The following is a 9,540-nucleotide window of genomic DNA, read 5'->3' as shown; positions in this document are numbered from 1 at the left end:
AAGAGATCAGCTGGTACTGCATGATGTAGTGTGATTTTCAAACAACAAAAATAATGTCACAATTAACCTTTTTTTGTAGGTGTTAGATGTGTTAATGTATGTTGCTTTCTAGCCTGACCAAAGCATCACTTTCTGCTAGGAAAAAACATTAGAGCCTCCCACTGTGGATTGTGCACGAACAGATTGTCTTGTTCTGTTCTCAACACTACAGTTTTTAGGATGGACTAAAACGCAGTGCTGTCTGTCCTTTTGATCCAGTCTTGTTGTATTGATATTATTTCAGTGGGTTTTCTCAATGTATAAACAAAGTTTCCCTTCCTCATACATTCTCTAATACCATTAGATTGTTAGAAATACATTGTGCCATCCACCTATAAAAAGACTGTTTCGTCTCCGTGTGGCTCCAGCCTAAAGCCTTAAGTGCATTTACGGTACTATTTCCTTTGTATGTATTATGTTTATGGCCTAATATACTTGCTGAAATCCAACCAACAACCCATGAGGCTTCAGAACAGGAGTCCAGTTTGCTGAAGAAGGCGGTTGAAACCTTACTCTCACCGGTCTCAGCTTGACTCTGAACAGCTGGTGATTGGCTGTTTTCTTGAAAGGTGTTAGACTATGTAGTTCTGCAGGCCTCCCTTGAAAAAGAGATCAATGATCTCAATGGGACCTACCTGGTTAAATAAAGGTTTTGAAATGAAATGAAAATATAATTTACTGTAAGCTAAACATTTCCACAGTGTGTAAACTGTGTTTCTATTTTAAACTGAGCAATATAAATAGTAGAATATCTAAAGTGCAGTTAAGTACACTGCTCAACATTTTAGCTAACCTTTTTAACAGTATTGTTTACAGTAAACTGGATTTCAAATGACCATCAGGTTGCATACAGGTAGCCTACACATAATGTCCTATGTTGAAAGGCAGCTGTCTAAACACAGTTCAGTGATCTTATCAAGGTACTCCGATAAGTGAGTATTGATTCATTTTGGATAGCCTGCTATTTCTCCCTTCTGTCTAGGCAGCCACTCTTTCCAACTAAAATGCCATTCCTTTCATTGTAGAATACATACACAGCTGGATACTGTCATATCTGATGATGATGAAAATTAGATTATCCAGTTTTAGAAACTAGCGCATTAGAAGTTCAACCTTCTCCCAAAACAATAGTAAAATGTGCTGTTCAGTCTATCGGTGGTGCTGAAAAACAAAAAAAAATGTAATAGCAGGGGACTGTTCTGCTATGAGTTCGCTTCAACCACAAAACAAATGTAAAAAACACTTACTAACTCCAAAGGAAACACTGAATATGAGAACTAAGTTGATCTACGAATATCAAGCTGAAAGTCATCAAAGCACAATGTTACTCAGAAAACAACGGAGCAACTGCTCAAACATGATTAATTTGGTCATTAATACAGAATGTGAAATAGTATTTATTCAAAAGTCTGGGTGTTCCTAATGCTGTGGCATGTACACATTGTGTACATTATTGTCGTACAGCGTCTAATACAACCTCAGGGTGTTTTCTATTGTCCATGTCAACAGGCCTATATGAACCTATTACATGATGTGCACTCCCTGCAACATGTAATGCTTTGCTCTAAGGGATTTCATAAAGAACCCAGCTTGAGATCAGCACTCGAGACCAAATCCTAAAAAAGTTCTCGAGCTTGCCTTAGCCTGGAGCCAGCGCTGACAAAGTGTCGTCAAAAACCCTTTCAAAGATGGAATAAAATTCAGTTGCTATACATCTATAAAATATGTAAAATAACAACACACGATGCAAGTCCACGTAGTTCTATATATGAAAAACAGAGTAAAATACTATTGATTGTTACATTGATTTGGATCAAGACAAAAGTAGGAATAATAATGACTCCTCAGATATTGCAATTGACACCCTTTTCTAAAGCAACATCATAATAATATCAGTTCCCTAAAAGTGACATTTCAATGTAACAAACAACTCCATGTCATAAACAGAAATAATAGTTAAAGCAGAGGTGACAAATCTCAATTCAGATAGAGAGTGTTTAACTAAAAAGATAAACATGTGTTATAATATACAAAGGTTTTGATATGGGCTCATCCAGATTATTGGTAGTTATTGATTGAAAGGAGCAAAGTTCTCCTTAAAAATATGTTCCGTTGGAAACCCTTGGCTTAACGGACCTACACAAAGGTTGGTATTGGAGCAAAGAGACTAGGTGTTTATGGGAGGATGAAAACAGGTTGGCACAGACCAGACACACAGATTGAGGCACAATGTACAGTCCCTTCTCAGCACCGTTGCATGCTGTTAATAGCAGGCTGCCCCAGCTTTGGCCCAGCTGTGGCGCACATCCACTTTCATGTTGTTCAGCTATATAGTCCTTCATCTCTTCTATCCATCCTTCGTTTTCAACACTTTTCTCTCTGTCTCTCTCACCTGTTTCATATCTCTCATCTTTCCTTTCTCTTTCTCTATATTGCTATTCTTATCTGCCCACTCCAAATCCTCTTTCCTCCCTCTCATTCTCCCTAGACTAGAGAGCCATTAGTTGATCTTGTGATGATGATGAAACAAGGTTTTTTTAAAAGAGTTTAAGAAGAAAAGGGACTACAGTATTGCAAAAAGCTCCAGTGGTATATCATGGTGGCTAGGAGACACTCAAATATAGATTTTTAACAATTGGACAAATAGACTGAAAGAAACAACCTTGGCAAGAACTGAACTGATGTGAAAGGAAGCCGCACAAAAGGAAATAAAGTCAGCCATGAGCCACTAAGCGCCTCGGACAGTCCTTTGAGCCTGTAGCCATCAGGCTCAAAGCCGAGGGGCTAACCATGTAACCATTTAAGTGATCCGTACTCAACATACAGTACATTGACCTGCACCCATCTGCACACATACATGTCAATATATTTAATAACCCAAACTCAAATATGTATACATGATCATCCAAAATATCAACGTTTTTCCTTGTTGTTATATTTTGTTTTAACAGTTATTTATATAATTATTATATATTTTATTTTATAATCCTTGTGTGATTCTGTATTCTCCTGTTTTTCAGTGTGTTGCTTTAAACTCCTGAATTTCCCCACGGGATAAATAAAGGTCCATCTTATCGTATCTTAAATTGTGAAACTACATCAAACTAAACCAGTAATGTGCTAAGAAGCTAAGGGAGTAACAGCTCTCTCACCGACACAATCTGATGTTGCACCACCTCAAGTTATTCTTACTGGAGATGTCCAAATATGCTGTACAGTCACTTTTGTGACAAATTGTAGTCAGAGCTCAATGTTTGCAATAGTTGGCCCACTTGCTCCAACTCTGACCTAAATATTGGCTAGGTAAGCTAATTTCCCCTGCTCCCCTGGCATGCTGCCTACATGTACCAGGATGCACTGTAGGAAAGTGTGTGTCCAACATCAGCTCAAGGGAGCATCAAGCATCAAGGGAAACTTCTGCTGGAGCACTATTTAGGCACAAACTACACATGTGACCTATAAATAACTTACAGCTAAATGTAAACTCTTCACAGTCAATCATGATGAAGTGGGGCGGCTGTGGCTCAGTTGATAGAGTGCTGGGCTTCGAATCAGGGGGTAGCAAGTTTGAGTCCCACTGCAGTCAGCATGTCGTTGTGTCCCTGGGCAAGACACTTCACCCCAAATTGCTCCTGTGGTGATTGTCCACAGTACTGAATGTATGTAAGTCGCTTTGGATAAAAGCATCTAACAAGTGACATGACATGAAGATAGCACCTTGAAAAACTAATCGTGGTTTGAAGACTGAAAGAGGTGGGGGACCCTATCATGACACCACACATGTATATTTTACCCAGCACTGCTGCATTGACTCCACCTGTGGCTGTAACAACTTTTAAAGCATCATTATACTTAAAAGCCTGTTATTAAGTCTAAAGATGTACTGGTCTATTTTCAAGTAGTACAATAATAGTTGCAGAGTAATCAGAGAGTGCCCACCTCCACCAATGCGATGTATTTGTGTATTTATCCTGTTTTTTTTATTTTGTGCTGAAACAGTTGACAAACTATTATTGCTGCTTTTCATTTCAAATCCAGGTATTGTTTCTAAACCTGCAAAAGGCAATCATTATAACTTTTTGGCAGCCATGTGAAAGCAAAGCTGATGAATTCCTAAATCGTGTGAGAGCAAAGTATTTATAGTGTACTCTGCTGTATTTTGTAATGATTCATCTCAACCTTTGGGAGCTGTCCAAGAACCTGTTCTTTAACATGCAGAAAACATGTTGATTTACTACTTTACGTTCTCTCTCACAGCCTCCCCCTCTCCCAACAAATAATGCATTATGTATCTTTGTCTGTACTATATCGTATCAATATGTTGCTAACCCATTTAGCCATCCATAGATTAGGTCCAGATTCAGATAACGTCTGAATCTGGACCTTATCTTTAGCCGTCTGTGAAGATAGGTCTCATTTCTTCACTCCTGTATTTCTGTTCTGATAAAACCAATTACAAATATGAACATTCTGTTTAACTTATTCCAGTCACAGGATATTTTATTTCCAAGCATTAAAACTGAAAGTCCATCCTTCCTTCCTTTCGCCATATTTGCTGAACAGATGCAGTCAGTGTTTATTACAGCTTATCTTAAATGTCAGTGGTGTCATTGTCTGATACACTGACAGAAACGGCATGGTATGGTTTGCAGTAGCCTGTAGTACTTCCAACCAACAGCAGAGGACTCTGTTCCTGCTATGTGCTTGACTTGTATCCTTGGTTATGGTCATAAACAGTCTTTTAGAGTCAATGTACGTTATGTACATAACCTACTATAAACATTTATAGAAACAGAGTTTGGAGCCAAAGACACTAAACACTCAATTTTCTCATCAAAAGAGTAGTAAATAGGTTTCCTTTGATAATATCTGCACCTTTGGCCTGTCTGTAAGCCCTTCAGATGAATGTATCTGACAAAAGAGGGTGCCAAATGGCAAACCCTCAGGGGAGCAGAAAGTGTTAAGCCCCTTCAAAGCCCAGATAAAGCCCAGATAAAGCCCAGATAAAGCCTGCGTTACGGTATTGAGCCCTTCATCATTATCTTTGTTTGGGTTTGTAAGGACTAGAGAAATCCAAAGAAAAAGGCAAGCAATGTTTTTAGTTTACCATTATTATTTCAAACCGTATTTATGGTTAAGAGCAGGTATTACTCGTAGATATCACAAACAAAAAGCTTTTATTCAAAGCTATAATTTCTATTTTTAAGCTTACAGACTGATACGACTGTAGTGGTAAATTCTGAAAAGTTTTTTGTAATAGTCATATAAACTAATATAAAATGAGTCCCATGATTGTCAGTTTTTTTATATGTTTTCTATTAATGAATACCTATCAAAATGGTGTCCATAACTATGAAAATGTACAGTATATTGTGTTCCCTCCATGTCATACATTTTCTCCCTTTGTTTTGGCCACAATGAGCCCAAAGATTGCTTAAAACATGTGGCAGTACCTAACTCTCCTTTGTCAGCAGGGGTTTTGTGTGTGTTAAGAGAAGGACTTTACTGGTCCGGTGTTGTCTCAGTTATATTGCATCAAATATTATAAAGATGGGCTCCTTGATTACTTGCTTCCTTCTTAATTAGCCTAGATAGCCTAGTTAGTATTAGTGATTCGGATAAATGTGAGTTAGATTCATGACATTGTGGTATACTAGAAAACATTACTTGTAGTGCACTATGACTTTCCTGGATATTTCAGACTAGGGAGAACAAAGAAGGAAATACATACCATGCTAATAAAAGGTGACAGTAGGAATACAGATTCATTAGATGGAAAGGAGACAAACTATGTTTAGGTATTGAGGATTTTGGGAAGAAGTTTGGGATATGATTGTGTCTGGGTACTATAAAACTCAGTGGCAAAACAACAGCCAAAATAATATTCTGATTTGTCTACACCTCCCGAATAGGACATACAAATGTCAGCAGGTGGATGGGCCTCACATCCCCTGCTCTACGCACCAGTTAAAGATTCATGGTTAGCACCCCACGAAAGTTAGTGCAAAATAATGAGTCTGCTTATCAATGGATCTTTCAAGCAAATCACATCCAAGGAAAGGAATTGTTCTGCTTGTGGGTGAGGTGGTCCCTCCCAATTCATCAATTATGTAATCCCCTAGCAGTGCAAGTGCATCCCTAATGCAGCATTAAGTCACTGCACTATTTCATTAAATGTATGAAATTAAGTAACTAGATTTTTTGAAAACTGGTTCCTAGGATATTGTAAATCATCTGGGTCTGCATGTGACTACTTTTATACTGCATGACTATCACACACAAGGACAGGCCTGAACAAATTACTACTGATATAAAAGCCAAGGGACAGAGGTATACAGACCTTGAAGGACTTTGTAAGTGCTATTGCCCTCTTTCTCTCACCACTTTCATCTATGTCAAGCACATAATATGGTGAAATATAAAAACAAAAAACAGCAATTTGCAACAGCGTTTATTATGTCTCCTCCGGATCACACTGCAATTTGAAGTAAAAAGGGTGAGCTGTCCTATCACTCTAGTGTTGTTTAAACTGATGATGATGGTATGGTGTGCGCTAGGTGCAAGTGTGGGTTCAAACAGTAAACAGCAGGTGCAGTGTAAGGGATAATCATTTTGTACCAAGAGTTGCTTTGATCAGTGGGTTATTCGAGGACAGAGATTAGTATTGCTCCCTTACTGTATGTGTTTTATTTCCTCTTATTATCGATTAAAAAAAAAAATCTCGAATTTTTGTCAACTTATTTGCAAAGACAGCAGGAAGATACTGCAGCAGCATGATAACGTTTAGGGATTACAACTGAACAGTCTTACATTTGTGGATAGTCTTAATACCGTTTGTAGGTAGGGCAGTCCATGTAAATGCAGACCCTATTGAATGGCACACAAAGTAAGCCCTTATTAGCCAACAGTGTAACATTCTGCACTGAGCTGTTACCTTACTGTTTTTTTATATCTGGGGTTATAAAAGACTGATAAAACATGAGATTGCAGCAGAGAGGTTCTCCAGGAGTGAGGGCTGCTGTAGAAGCCACTAACTGCACCCTTTAGGATTATAAAAGCAAAGGTCTTTATAACCTGTTATCCTGGCCTAAGGTATATATTTTAGAACTGTGATGTCTTCGATCCAAGTCTAAGGCCACCCTTTTATCAAATGTTCACTCCATTCCTTTCCAAATTTCCAACATCCATTTTATGGAAGACGAAGGAAGAAAATGAACTGCCCTTTAGCCTCTGGCAACATTGTCAAAATCACATTCTGCATCTTAAACTTGGTTGGTCAGTTTAAAGAGTCCCTCTGCTAACATTTAGTATAATATTATTTCAAGGGTATACACATTGACGGTGGCTACCTTTATTTGGTAAGTGCTGATACATCAGGGGCTGCATCTCAAACGAGTTTACTTTCCAGCAACATGCATGCAGGCAAACACACTCAATCACAGTCACAAATGCAATAGTGTGACAATGCCAAAGGAAGAAACCCACTTCCTATTTAACTCGTTTCTATGTTTTCTGCCTCCTCATTGGAGTGGTGTGATTAATGAGGCGTTCCCACCTCACAATAACTCAGGTGACTGTGGAGAGAGAGAGAGTGCATGTTGTTCTTTCAACCAATGTTACTCTACGGGAAACTATGAAAGACAAGTGTTGAGATAGAAAGCAGAGAAACTTGTCAGAAAAAAATACACATTTCCTTTTAATAATAAGCAATTGAGATTTCACTCATCTACCTGTCTCTCAAAAATGTATTTTCTCTAGCCACACAATTGCATCCTTCCCCAATGATAGGAAGGTCTCCAATGATGTGTTTCCTTAAAGTTCATTGTAACTGCCAAACAATGTGTTTCTCCTCAACATATAAAAGAAGAAAGAAATATCTTTTCTCCTGATAACTATGTTCATGGATGGGTTACTAGTCGGCCTCACTTTTGTTTTCATCTTCCTCTGGGTTCCCTTCCCTCCTTGTGTCGTTTTGCCCCAGGTCAGAGTTCTAGGTTTGGTATTTGGCCCACCGGATTTCAGGGAGGAAATGCAACCCAGCCAAAACAAACTACACCACCAGCTACTGGCAGGAGGGAAGACATTGTGTAGCAATAATTTGCTTATGGTTTGCAAATTAAGGGCTGAATTTGCTCCCAGCTATATTCTGCATCTGTCACTTCCTTTCTTTTCCCTTACACCCCAGAAATGCATCGAGGGGCCTTTCTGTCCCTCTTCCTCTGTTTTCAAGAAGAGTTGCAAGGAAAGTAGGATATAAAATTCTTGAATATATGAGGCAGAGAGGGTATCAAGCGCTCATGTAAATTATCCTAATATTTGCATCTGGGTTTCACAGTGAGAAAGGTCTCCAACACTTCTACTACCCAATTCCAATTTCATCTAGCGGATAATTGTCAATTCAACCAGGAGTGTAAATTCCATCAATACCCCCCATCAATCCTCCCTCTCACATATACGCTGATATTCTATCTCGCTCGTTTGTTTGCCTGAATGACTTGTTGCAGCGCAAGGAGGGAGGTGATCCGTTTTCAAAATGTACTATTCTCACTGCTGCCCCTGCTATTGCTTTTTCCCTTGCTTACAGATGAGACCAGATTTGCTTTTCAGAGCTGATATAAGAAAAACTAGATTTGTGTGGGAAATATTTGTGTTGTTGCTGATATGTGTTTGTTCCTGTGTACATAAACCCCCAGGATGTGACACTATTAAAAAGGACATGTGCAACATTTATATCTTCACCATCAGGCTTTTAATTTCCCCTGTTTTTAAAAAAAGCCACATGATTTCAAATATAGTTTGGATCTGATCCATACCCAACAATGGAAGCCTACCAATAATATCCCCTTGTGTCCTGCCACTGTCATAAACGTCACACTGACAATTAGGTATTTCACAATACCAGCAATTTCATAGTCGATACAAATACCAGTGAAATGTCACAATAATCAATATAAATCACATGTACTTTTATACTTTAGCACATTGCTGTAATTTGATTGAATACAGTTTACGGGTCCTATTTCCTTTTCTAATATCCATTTGATATTCCTGTGAAAACATCTCCTATTATATTCATTCAAGTTTTTCTCCCCAAAAAAGGTTTGAATGATTATAACATTTTGACAAGATTTGTTTTAGTAACAAACCAAAATACAAGCATTGAATAAGCAAAAGTCATCGTAATAACTGGTTTATTTAAGAGGCGCCATTGGTCCATCGAATGTAATTAAGACTAAAAAAGCACTATAGGATGATACTCATCGTTCCACTTGACATTTTTGACTTTCATTTAACAACAGTTCTGACGTCTCCACTTTTTTTGTTATGTAACACAGTATTTGCCCGTTTTGAGTGGGAGTTACCTACAATGTTTCAATTCCAATGTATTATCAAATGATTCATCATGCAGCACCCTTGGGTAGGAGCATATTCAAATGGTTAAGATCATTTGGTGCCTCTGGAGTTGACTCCCTATTTCTTTCTCCAACAAAAGTAGACAAA

The sequence above is a fragment of the Notothenia rossii genome (genome assembly GCF_949606895.1).
Source record: "Notothenia rossii genome assembly, chromosome: 6".
In the NCBI taxonomy this organism is placed as follows: Eukaryota; Metazoa; Chordata; class Actinopteri; order Perciformes; family Nototheniidae; genus Notothenia; species Notothenia rossii.
This window is presented reverse-complemented; position numbering follows the sequence as displayed.